The 13,820-nt window shown below is 34.9% G+C and overlaps 1 protein-coding gene across 9 annotated transcripts in view; it reads right to left on the bottom strand.

The window, feature by feature from the left end:
- NSD3 (nuclear receptor binding SET domain protein 3) overlaps positions 1 to 13,820 on the bottom strand; it is a 101,407-nt gene that overhangs the window by 77,315 nt on the left and 10,272 nt on the right. The window contains exon 2 of one of the 9 annotated variants that reach the window (XM_033104178.1): positions 6,398 to 6,499. The exons of 7 other annotated variants lie outside the window; for them this stretch is intronic. The gene's annotated coding sequence lies outside the window, so the exon portion shown is untranslated. Of the gene's footprint in view, positions 1 to 6,397; positions 6,500 to 9,710; positions 9,824 to 13,820 lie in introns of those variants that run through there. One more of the 9 variants, XM_033104179.1, reaches the window with a different exon arrangement.

The following is a 13,820-nucleotide window of genomic DNA, read 5'->3' as shown; positions in this document are numbered from 1 at the left end:
TAAATGTATAGTTTAAGTCACTAACAAATTCTGAAAACGAACAATTCTTTGGTACATCATATATATTGCTGAATTCTATTTACAGAATTACATGCTGTGCTGTATTATTTTTCTATATTTAAACGAGTCTTTTCTCAATAAAAGAAAACTTTATATTTTATTATACTTCAAAATTCCTCATATTGATATCCTTATTTAAACTTTTTAGAATCAGAAATGGTTCTAAGATATAAATTGCCTGTTTCTGTTTTCAGACCCATCTACCCCTTAAACACATTCCTAGGTTAATTTGTAAATCTAACCACAATACTTTCCTTATTAAAAATCCTTCAATTATTCCTAGAGAAAGTCGAAGAATCTTGGCCAACATAGCATCTAAGGCCCTCAAGCAAGGTCTACGTTTCCAACCTCAAGTCACTTCTGTACGCTAGTAACGTTACTCTACTGGGGATTATTGTACACACTATGATTTCACACCACTGTGCCTTTACTAATGTGATCTCCTATGCCTCATATGTCCTTTTACACAGTTTTGGGGGGAGCTTGATTTTAACCGTCTTGTGAGCTCAAAAAGTCATCTCCAAGAAGTAGTCACTTAAGCTATAGGACAGTCTGAGTAACTTTCCTCTTTCTGAAGATATACTATGCATTACTCTTAGAATTAATAGTGAAACAATCTGTTACGTGATTTTCTTAAGAGCAGGAAGTAATTTTTTTCATCCATGTGCTTGCTCCAAGAACCCAAAGCAAAGGCTCAGAGGGAGGGCTCAGTTTAATCTTTTAAACTGAAGTATGTAAAGTTAAGGGAGCTATTACATATAAGTGAAATGCTTTAAAGAGTTGCTGAGAATCTTTCCAGGGAGAATGCAAGAGAATATACACAGTTACAGTCTTCTCAGGTAACAGCCTTGGCAAAAACTGACAACTGTTTACCTAGCCACTACTGAGATTCTCCTTAGTTCTGGGCTAATCTTCCCAACAAAAGACGAAAAGATATTAAAAAAACCAAAACACTCCTATATATACATACCTATTTACAATCCTAGTGTTATTAATACCATAAATCTGAAATTCAGAATGTGAAAGCTCTCAAATACAATTTTTATAGTCACTGTTCACTGAATTGGCATAAACATCAATCTTTGTTTTCCAAACCTATTCTAGTAATTATAATCTATCATACTAAAATGCCAAGCATGCTTGACATATCAACATGAGAATTTTTACAGCTGAAGAAAAATGGTAGAATATGTGATTTCCACAATACAGAGGAAGAGGGTGGTCTTCCTTTACCCCAGGATAAACAAGGGATCCAGATGTTTATGTGAACTGTTGCAAGGAATACTTCTCAAGGTTTATGATAAATCCACAGCCTATGCGTTTCTATGGTAACAGGAATAGAGTACATGCACAAAGTCTGCAATAATGAACCAGCTATACTGGTTCTTGAAAACCTGACGTTTTTACTGTTTGGAGATTTCTGTGGCAAAACAATATTTTTTTTAAAAAATTGACACATAATGTTGAAAAATTAGAGGGTCATTTTGTTTTAAAGCAAAAAAAAAATCTAAATTGTTGAAAAATTAGAGGGTCATTTTGTTTTAAAGCAAAAAAAAAATCTAAATTCAGTATATAAAAGCTTAACTCTACACTCTTTGAAGTGTAACAAGATAAAGCTATCAAATATACACTAATATCTAACTGAATGATCACTTAATGCTTGAAAATCAGATCTTATATTGAAGTCAATCTAATATATATACGCCACCCCCCAAAAAAAACTTCAACTATGATTCATTTATGATAGAATATGAAAATTTTTCAATGACGGCATCAAGAGAGATTTCTGTTTTACTTTCCCCCTGCCCCCAAATCTACAGAGAAAAAAATGCGAAAGGAGAGTTAATTTTTTAAGAAATATAGTCCATTATTTTAAGTACATAGGTTGACAAGTGAAACCAGAGTCTTTATAAAGTAGAAACTTGAAAAAACATGCTTAATCTATAGGAAGAATGCTAAAATACCCTAATGCCAGGGTTTTAAAAGAGACTCCTTTCTTTTTGGTTCTGTGTTCTATTCACATTTTAATTCTATTCACAATACAGATCAGAGTGATCTGTATTGCCCATTTTGGCTTTCATAATTTAAAAATTAGTTAATTGTTAGTAATGTAATAACAACAGTGCATTGCTAAAAAAAAGAATAGAGGTATGTTATTCTACTTTCATTATATCTATTTTAAAACTGTAAGACATTTATCCTTTATGGAAATAAGTACCCAAGAAATCAAGAAAAGGCTGAGACTCGGAAGGGCAGCTTCGAAAGAATTAGGAAACATCACCAAGAGCAATGACATGTCATTAGAGACCAAGGCTAAGATCACCCACACCCTCGCATTCCCAATTACTATGTACAAATACGAAGCTGGACAGTAAAGAAGGCTGATAGGAAAAAAATTTAAATACGGTGTTGGAGGAGAGCTCCACGGATACCCCAAACCACCAGAAAGAAAAACAAGTGGGTCCTAGAGCAGATTAAGCCTGAAAGATCCCTGGAGGCCTATTTTAGGCATATCATGAGAGGGTAGGGTTCTTGCAAAAGACAGTAGCTGGGGAAAAAGAGAAGGCAGCAGGAAAAAAGGAAGACCAACTCTGAGAGGGAGTGACTTCATGAAAGAAGCCATAGGCATGAGTCTACAAGAGCTGGCTGAGCTGGGCTGTTCAGAACAGGACGATGTGGACATCACTCATTCACTGGGTCACCAGGAGTCGGAGCTGACTCAACGACGCAGTAACACACACACAGAGACGAGTATTTTTAAAGAGCCCAAACACACATCTTTAAAAATCAGCAAACACAAACTTCTGTTAAGTACGAACAGGACACAAATTACACTAAAAGTCAATATTCTTCCATCACAGCCTACATTTTAACTTCACACACACACAAAATAATTGGGGGTGAGGGTGGAGGTTATGGAAAAAATCAACCACTAGGTTCTAAGAATTTGACCACACCTCTATAGCACCAAAAAGGAAATGAATAATGTTTACCTTTTATTCACTAAAAGAGCCAAAGCTGATAGCATCTAATCTAGCTCTGTTACAGACAGAAAGCAATAACTGAATTCGGTACAGTGACTACACAACTCGATGTCAATCTTTCAGACAAAATGGATCCTGGAAATTTTCGTCAAGGAATACAACAAAATTACAAATGGAGGCAGTTGTTCCATTTGTCTTTAGATGATCTTATCCTTTGAGGGAACAAAAACCATATCAGATTACAAGATTTACTATTTTATCCACAACAAAAGCAAGTACTTTTAACAGCATCCAAATATTATTCAGTTGGTAGTTATAGCTATCCATAAAAGTTTTAACCACAATGGTATAGAAGCTAATTATTTCTGACTAAAATTTGGCATTTATTCCCAAACAATTTGTTAAATTCCCATAGTAATGTAAATCCTTGGACTTCTGAGATTTTGAGGCCATTATATAACAACATTCATTCTTGAGGTACTTAGCAATTTTTAGTTTCCTTTTGACTTTTTTAATGAAAATTTGAGGATGTCAAAATTATGAGGTTTGAAAAGACTGCTGGACAACAGGTTTACTATTACATTCTGGTTGAGGCAACTCTTTGAAAGGTTGCCATGACTTAGGGGAAAACATTTTCTTTCCCAAATTATTTTTAAGCAATTATACTAAAAAGATATCAATTCTCCAAATGACACAAAGGGCTTACAGTATTTTAACATGTTAAATAAATGTTCTATATTAGTAAACCTTATCTGGGTATCTTGACTTAAAGGTACTTTCCGAGGTAGCCTTTTAAAAAACAACTCTTAAGCTGCTGACTAATTTCTAGGTTAAATTGAAAAATCTGCTTGCTTTAAAAAATAATTCAGGAGAGAACATATTCCCTTTATATTTTCACATGATTTTACTCACTTATCCATTAAAACATGAAGCAAATAATATCTTTTTTTAAAAAAATTTTTTTCCAGTTACAATTGACATTGATATTATTTTAAAATCATGTCATTTTTATACAAGTACAGACAATGTGTATCCAAATCAAAGTGTTCTCACTCTATATATAATAAACCCAAGATGTATCAACAGAAGACACCGTTCCAGAATAGGATTTGCTACATGACATTTTGCTCATTAAGCAACTAAGCAAAAGGGTAAGATTGGCCACTCTCTTCATAAATGAAGGAGAATAAAATGTGAATTTGATGCTTAAACAATAAAAACAAAACAGAAATAAATACTGGTGATATCTGCTCTTCTTTCTCTCTACTAAGGCACAGTATTTTTGTCATACTTCCTTAAATGCACGGTAATATTCCAACAAAATGCCTGCTAATCGATCAATTTTACTAAATTTAAATAAGAATGCTCTCACAAAATGCTGCATATTATATGATTCCATTTATATGAAAGATTCAGGTCTGAACATCTGAGAGACAGAAAGATAATTAGAGGTTGCCAGGGGCTGGGAAAAGGGAGGAACAGAGGGTGATTGCTAATCGGTATGGTATCTCTTTGGGTGATAAAAATGTTCTGGAAGTAGTAGTGACAGTTGCACAACCTTGTGTATACACTAAAAACACAGAAGTGTACACTTTAAAAGGGTGAATTGTACGGTATGTGAATTACATCTTTAAAAAATGCTCCAAAAGAATCAAGAAAGCATTTACACATGCTTCTTAACAATAAAGTCTACAATAATCCATTCAAAGAATTACTGGTTTGTACACACACATTAAATGTGCTTAAAACAAAAACTTTTACACTTATTAAGTTTACAGTAATTAAAATATGAGGTACTAGCAAAGGGATAGACAATGAAACAGAATAAGATCCTAGACATAGACCCAAGTGTATATGGGAATTTGACATATAATAGGAGCAGCACTGCAGATTAGAGAAGGAAAAAAGATTCAAAGAACGGTACTGGGAAAATGGCTTATCCATATAGAAAAGAAAATTAGACCCTCACCATTTAATATACCAACCCCAGGTGGATTAAAGGCCAAAAATAGAAAGCAAAACTTAAAAACTTTAAAGAAAAAAACAAAAATATAAAACAGGAGCAAATCTTTATGAACTCAAAGGGGGGAAGGACTTCTTAAACAATTACATAAAAAGTACAACACATAAAGGAAATAATAATAAAATCAGCAATATTAATTTTGAAAACGGTATGCCAAAAGACAACACAAACAAGTGAAAACACAAACCTCCAGACTGGGAGAAGATAAATGCAATGCATAAAACAAAGCTGGTCCTGCCGTTCATCTTTCTTCCAAATAATCCCAGTTCTTGCTACATTCCTGAGTTCTGCCTTATCATTTCTCATCTGGGTAAGAGCAACAGTTCTTTCCAAACTGTTCTTCCTGCTTCCAAAGTTGTCCACCTCTAATCTGTTCTCTAGAGCACTGGTAGTACTTAAAAAAAAAAAAAATCCTCAAATTTAATAACCTCCCACAGCTCCCCATGCCTTAGGATAAAATCCAAAAACCAGAAGACCTTTCTTGATTTGGCTGCTGCATACTTGTTCAGCCGCCTCTCCTGCTGCTTCAGCTTTCCCAACTTGCTCTCTACTATTGTGTTCCCCGAAAATAAGACCTAGCCGGACGATCAGCTCTAATGCGTTTTTTGGAGCAAAAATTAATATAAGACCCAGTCTTGGGGCGGCTGGATGGCCCAGTTGGTTAGAGTGCGAGCTCTGAACAGGGTTGCCAGTTCAATTCCCACATGGGCCAGTGAGCTGTGCCCTCCACAACTAAATTGAAGACAATGACTTGGAGCTGATTGGCCCTGGAGAAACACACTGAACCCCCATAAACATTTAAAAAAATAAATAAGACTCAGTCTTATGTAAGACCTGGTATTATATTATGGATCCAATTTATATTGTATTATATATTATTTTCCCAGTATTATAGTATAGTATAGTATAGTATATAAGACCCGGTCTTATTTTACTGTAATAAGTATAATAATTATATAATAATTATAGTAAAATAAGACCGGGTCTTATATTAATTTTTGCTCCAAAAAACGCATTAGAGCTGATGGTCTGGCTAGGTCTTATTTTTGGGGAAACACGGTACTCTAGCATTTCTCTCTCATCAACCACTCATCCTTAAGATTCTATTCAGGTGTGAAGAAGCTTTTCCAGACCACCCCTCACACACCCTTTGAAGCCAGGTCACGTAACCCTCTTCTGCTGGCATAGCATTCTACCTATACTCTACCATAGCACTTAATACATTATAGATGGCTGTCTTGACCTAAAGGGCGGGGGATGGGGGGAGGGGGCGGGAGGAACATGATCTCAAAACATTTGTGTAAGAAATAATAGTAAAATACTTATTACAATCAATTCTGGATACCAGCTGCTGTTAATTGCCCTCTGTAGGCTGAGACAAGGTTGGGCCGAAGTTCATGCCAGCTCCTCCTTCCTTCCCATTCTGCTGCTGCTATAATGGGAAGGAGACCAAAAGTTACAGCCAGGTTGTCCCCGCCCCAACCTGTACAGGCTTCTCTAATAAAACAAATATTTATTGAGCACTTACTATTTACCAGACACTGGGCTAAGCACTAAAGTTATAGGGATGAAAATTTAGACATGGTTCCTGAAGTAATACAGTTACATTATTATTGGAGACAGAAAAACTACAGGAAAAGCGCAAGAGATGAGGCTCAGAAATTGCTCCTGCTTTGGTTAATTTATTCATTTCATATTGAATACCTGTATTATGAGGACTAGAGATAAAGATGAGCAATACAGAGTCCCTGCTGACAAAACGAGTAAGTGCCTTGGATGACAAAGGAGAACATCCGAGTTGAGAAGCAAGGGGATGTGAGAACAGACAAGAGGATGCACGGGAGTTCAGACATTTCCAGGTTTAGGAAACAAAAAGTCCTAACCTGTGCGAAGGGAGAGGAACTGCTTCGCTACATTAATCATTAACCTAAAAGGGTTTCAGTTAAGAACTTTCTTGGCTTAACATCACAGCTTCCAAATGATCTAGATTATTAGAAGTGCCTTTCTTGATATGTTACAAAACCAAGTTACAAGCATTTAATGAAAGCAGACTATATAATTCAGGAAAGTGAAAACAACTTAGATGCCAGAGAATACGGAAAGACTGGAAGTTTATGTCGAGGACATGGGACTACTTCATCTCTAAATCCCCAGGCTAACTACAGTGCCTGATACATTATCAATAAACAAATCAATCATAAACAGAAGGGAGCATTAGAGTTAAGGGGCTACAGAATTAGATTAAAAATTGAAATAGTTTAATATGAACTAATAACCATTAAGTAATTAGTATTATTGAAAAGCCACAGGCTGTGTGTTAACAGCATGCATTTAGAACAGACTGTACAGATTTGCCTTTTCCTTCCTAAGGAAGGTCATGAATCAAGCTAGAAAGCACCTGTGCTATGATTATTTATATGTCCAACACAAAACCAAACTAGCAGAGGAAAAAAACAACAACAACAATTTGCCCAATTATCTTTAAACTTCTTCAAAATTTAGTATGTAATCTTATTATATTTTATCAAGTAATCTTTTCATCAGAATTAAATTTAAGATATTTAACTAAGTGCTGGAAATACAGAATATAAACACATCACACAAAAAAGTTACTGGTTGAAAAGAATGTTTTCCCCAGGAAACTTTAAACATTTACATAATCACATTTAATACGAAGTTCATTACCATGAATCTCATAAATTCTACAGGCATGTATATAAACTATTAATATACTAAGGTTCATATTTTCCAAAGCAGTAGGTATATTATGAAGTGAAGCTTTGTCTTCTGTTTCAGTGTATAAAAACTACAGTCACTACTAGTGGGAGTAAGAGAAACTGTCACAACATTACCATAACGCATGATAAAAAAAATCTGGAACTTTAATAAAATGACATCCCTTTTTTTGAATCATTTATAGATTAATACAAAACCTGTACTAAACACAAAATCGATTTATATTAGAATGCCAAGCTTCTTTGAGTAAAAGGCATTTTTGAGTTACTTCAGAGAACACCCAAATATGTTCAGATATCAGAAGTTCATATTTACCTTTAATTTCCAAAGCAAAGGATAGCAATGCCTTCTTCAGTCATGGAAAAACCAAACAACCAACCAACCAACCAACCAAACTAGTTAATTTCTAGCAAAGGTAGTGGGTACTTTTATGTTTTGCGCATTGCTGTATCCCTATCCCCTTGTACAGTAAGGGAATGAAAAAGGCTGCTAAATGAACATAGGGATAGCAGAAAAGACAAAAGGAAATTTAACTGATGTTTTACTAAATTTTCATTTCCAATCAAGTTATGAAGATAGAAAAATATACACTCTGCTGGCAAAAGCACGCCCCAGAATCACAGCATAGTATTTGCCGTAATAGGACTTCAACTTCACAATCTAAAATTATGCAGATAATTTCAGTGTTTAATTCTTTTTGGAAACCTCATCAAACCACTGTGCTATACTAACCTCTAAAATTACTAACATTTTCCAAGAGCATAATATGAGTTACCAAGTCAAATTTGATCTTCAGTATCTGGACTTTATATAACCCACTAATGAAGAAGTGATGCAAAATTCAAACGTATGACTGAGAATTAGACTCAGAAGGCAATACATTTATAGATGAGTTCAGACTATGAAACAGGTTTTTCAACCTCAGAACTACTAACATTTTGGGCCAGATAATTTGTTGCAGGGGGGCTGTCATGTGTGCTATTTAGATGTTTAACAGCATCCTGGCCTCTGCCCACTAGATGCCAGTGGTGCTACCTGCCAGTAGTAACAATGTCTCCAGGCATTGCCAAATATCCCCTTGGAGGGCAAAACTGCCCCAGGGTTGAAAACCACTGTCCTAAAAGGATGTTCACTAAAATGTAAATGCTTATTATCTCTGAACGGATTTATGAATGAGTTCTTTTTGCTTTGCCTTTCCTTTTTCATCTCTGTAGATTCTACGAACATATGAAATTTTTAATACTTTTTTTAAAAGAAAAATATAACTCATTAATTGTAAGCCAAGGAAATACTCATATTTATCCAGCTTGTATCCTGTTTTTAATGACTAATATACACAGATGTTCTCCTGAATGAAATATTTTTGAGTATTCAAAATGTTAAAAAAACACAAAAACTCAGAATAGATCCAGATTTTAATCTATAACAAATCTCTCTGCAATTTCAAATAAGAAATATTTTAAAGATGCTTCAAGTAAAACAATATTATTTATTGAACACACTTATGTGACATTCCAAGTGCTCTACAAGTATTATCTCATTTAATCGTCAGAAAAAACTGGTAAAGTGGGTACTTTTATCTCTATTTTACAGATAAGGAAACTGAAGAACAGACAGGTTAGGTGGCGGTCCGAGGTCACACATATAATAAGTGGTACAGCCAGGAGTCAAACCCAGCAAATCTTGTTTCATGATCTGAATTCTTTACCACATATTGTCACTGACAATTGGACCACTTTCTGTCATGTCTGTACTAATTTAGAAAGGCAATGCTCACTGCTTCAGAAAACATTCCTATTACTACAATTAACAAAGCCAACATCTTCAACTCGTATAGAGGCTGTGATACACAGAATAACGTTCCCCCACCAAATACATCCTAACCCCTAGAAACTTGTGAATCTTACCTTACGTGGCAAGAGACTTTGCAGGCATGATTAAGGATCTTAATTGTTAAGAGTATCAGAGACAGCATCCTAGATTATCGAGGTGGGCCCAATGTAATCACAAAGATCCTTTTAAGTGAAAAGGGAAGGGAGAAGAGTCAAGAGTCAGAGAGAGATTTGAAAATGCTATGCTGCTGGCTTTGAAACCTCATCAAACCGCTGTGCTATACTAACCTCTAAAATTACGTACTAACATTTTCCAAGAACGTAAGTAAAAGGTGACAGTAACATTCTACCAACAAAAATCTAATGGCTTTTTCTGGCTGTCCAGGGAAAAATTTTAGATATTAGCATGTTTATATCCATAGGTAGGACTATTTATGTTGTGATGGGGTAAGACTTTTTAAAGTGATATTTCTATTTCAGGTGCCCCAAATCTTAGGTTAACTAATCTAAGAGATTCTCCCCACCCCGGCCCTCCCCCATTATATGCTTTATAGGGATGTTAGTGAAACTAAAGAAGACAGAGTGAGTGTTTGGAAATGCTTTCAGAGAAGTGTCTGTATTAGTTTTCTGTTGCCTCTCTAACAAATGATGTCAGATTTAGTGGTTTAAACACAGCAAAATTTAAAACAACACAAATTTATTATCTTGCAGTTTTGGATGTCAGAAGTCTAACATGGGTCTCAATGGGCTAAAATCAAGGTGTTAGGGCGGCATTCCTTCTGGAGGCCCTAGGGGAAAATCTGTTTCCTTGCCTTTTCCAGCTGCAAGAGGCCGCCAACATTTGTTGACTTAAGATCCATTCCTCTATTTTCTAAGCCACAGATCTGAAAAAATAAATTATTTTCCAGATAAGACCTAAACAAAAACATCCCAAAAAAGCTTATGAAAATAAGATTAATCAAAAACTTTTTAAAGAAATTGGAGAATAGTACTGTGAAGCTAGAAAGAAGTCATATACGAGGAAGTTTAGCAATCAGATCTACATGCTACAATAAGACAGACTTGATAGGCTAGAATAAGATAAATCTGGAGACAAGTAAAAATGCACTCGGACACTGGTCTTGCAGTCATGAGGTTTGAGTTATTTCTGATTCTACCGCTAACTTAGCTGCATGAATCTTGAAGAGATACAACATCTTTGGGCTTTTCTTTAAAGTCCATAATGAAGGTTAAATTAGGTGATCCAGATAACCTGAAATGACCCCAAACAATAGGAAAATGGGCTGTGAGTCCTCCTATAAATGTACGAGATGGGACAACTAAGTTTGCGAACTCTAGAAAAAATGCTACATACCTCATTGCTGAATATCACTATGGTCACCTTGGAAGTACTCCCCTTGGGAAGCTATGCACCGACGCCAGTGCCTAGTCCACCCTTCAAAGCAATTTGGGAACTCTTTTTGTGGAATGGTCATCACAGCAGTTGTCGTATTACCCTTGATGTCCTGAATGTCATCAAAATGTCTTCCTTTCAATATTTCCTTTATCTTCAGATAAAGAAAGAAGTCATTGGGGGCCAGATCAGGTGAGTAGGAAGGGTGTTCCAATAGTTATTTGATTACTGGCTAAAAACTCCCTCACAGACAGTGCCGTGTGAGCTGGTGCTTGTCCTGATGCAAGAGCCATGAATTGTTGGCGAAAAGTTAAGGTCGTCTAATTTTTTCATGCAGCCTTTTCAGCACTTCCAAATAGTTAACTTGGTTAAGTGTTTGTCCAGTTGGTACAAATTCATAATGAATAATCCCTCCAATATAAAAAAAGGTTAGCAACAGCACTGCAACAAGTTCGCGAACTTAATTGTCAGACCTCATATAGCTTGGATTTTCATTATGACAAGAATATATGTGATTTAAAAAATTAACAAATATATGGTGATGGAAGGAGAACTGACTCTGGGTGGTGAACACACACAATGGGATTTATAAATGATGTAACAGAATTGTACACCTGAAATCTATGTAATTTTACTAACAATTGTCACCCCAATAAATTAAAAAAAAAGAATATTATAAAAACAAACAAAAAAATTAACTTGAATGTCTTACCTACCATATTAACATTATTTAGATGTTCACTATTTGCAGTAGCAAACAATTATATGAAATTCACAGCCAATACCTATTTACATAACTAAGATTTTAGGGGATCAAATCAGTATGACCATCGTATTTCTTTCTATAAAATTCTCTAAGTAAACAAATAATCTCTAAGTAAATAATCAAGGTATATTAAAGATTAGGCATGTTGTCTTCTAATTTGTATTTTAAATTTTTCGAGTTCATACTAATAGAACAACACCATTTTTCAAAGCATGCCTGTACTACTACAGAATCTATTTAAGTCTAGTGTTGTCACCCCAAATATTTTTCTGAAACTTTCACTTAAAAATTTTCTACCCCAATATATTAAAATAAATAATTAATTAATTAATTAAAAAAAATTCTACTAAAAATGTGTTGAGAAGGGTATGGTCAAGGACATTAAAATACCCTATGTTAGGAAGTGAGCTGCATGCAATGAAACACAATAATGAAATACAAAAAAACTGTCTTATTTCATTTAACCAGAAACCCTGTCACTAAATATAATACAATCATACAATTTTTACTTGACAATGATTCCATTAAGTTACACAACATTTTTCGGTTGCTTTGTAGTTCTTATTTTTCCCTGACTAAACCACATTACTATTGAACTGCCTTGTATCAATACAAAACTTACTAGTAAGACGTGGTATTTCCCTTATGTATTTGGTATAACCTCAACTGTCTACACTTTGTTCTTAACCACACCCATCAGTAACAGACATGGTGTTACCAGTTGAAGAAAACTTACATTATTATTTTTTAATATTTACCTATTTATTTATTTTAATTTTAATTGCTCTAACCAACTGAGCCATCTGGCCGCCCCTCCGGAAGGTCAACAGCAGCTCTGTTGTCTTCAGACTAGTTGTGGAGGGCGCAGCTCACTGGCCCACGTGGGAATCGAAACGTAACCCTGCTGTTTAGAGCTCCCATTCTAACCAATTGAGCAATCCGGCCGCCCCTGAAAACTTACATTATTTTCCAATCCCTTACACATCAAGGGTACGGGATCACACTGAAAACTACTACAAACTAAGTAACCTACCAGTCATCTTATTCCATTTACTACGAAATCTAGTAAACTAACAAGTTTATCCATGTATTTTCCTACCTTTGTCCCCAACAAACTTTTAAATGGTTTCTAAGATTGGTTCTTAAAACACTACAAAATTTTAAGAATGGAAAATACGTTCATTTCCCTTGTATTCTCCATTCCCCATAGTATGATATAAAGAGAATGAATTACAGAAATCAGTAGTACGAGTAGTTTTTAAAGTACTAAGCAATTTAAAATGATAATTTACTAAGTTCATCTTTCTTATAAAGACCAGGGTATTTTTGGTTTATCAGGTTTAACACTAATTATTTAGGTTCAATTGTATTCAACATTATGTTTTCAAAATAAGCAATAAAAGTTAGAACATAAGGAACTTCATACCACATATTCAAAATTTACACTATCACCTATTTGCTTAATCAGAACACTAAGTGTTGGTGAAGCTATAGCCATCATGCTGTTATAACAGCAGTGGAAGTAAATTTGGACTGGAAAGTTAACTTCATGTTCATACTTGTACCAGCATGAATTCTCTTACCAACTGAGAAATGCCACATATATAACCCATGCAAAGATTCTGATCAAGCATTAGTTAACATTCAACTTTTAACTATGAAAGTGAGTTTAGGCCAACTGAGTTCGTTTCTTCATCTATTATACATGCAACTCAGATTAGTTCATTTTGCATGTGCTATTTTTCTTATATTAAAAAAAATCATTTGTTATCAGCTATATGCCTGGTACAGTTCTAGAAACACTCTAGCACTTTTAATTTGGATCCCTATAACTCCAAAGAGTAGTCATTTTCATCTTCACTTCAGAGAGAACACTGAGCCTCAGTGGAAAGAGGGACAGTGGGCACAGGAACTCAGGTCTGACTAGACTCTTGCCCTACATTCCACTGCCCATCAGTTTAAAAAAAAAAAGATGTTTTGTTAAAGGGCTTAAAGCAAACAGAACAACTGTCAGGGTGAAGGTCAG

This window comes from Rhinolophus ferrumequinum, chromosome 4 (genome assembly GCF_004115265.2).
Source record: "Rhinolophus ferrumequinum isolate MPI-CBG mRhiFer1 chromosome 4, mRhiFer1_v1.p, whole genome shotgun sequence".
Classification (NCBI taxonomy): domain Eukaryota; kingdom Metazoa; phylum Chordata; class Mammalia; order Chiroptera; family Rhinolophidae; genus Rhinolophus; species Rhinolophus ferrumequinum.
This window is presented reverse-complemented; position numbering and strand designations above follow the sequence as displayed.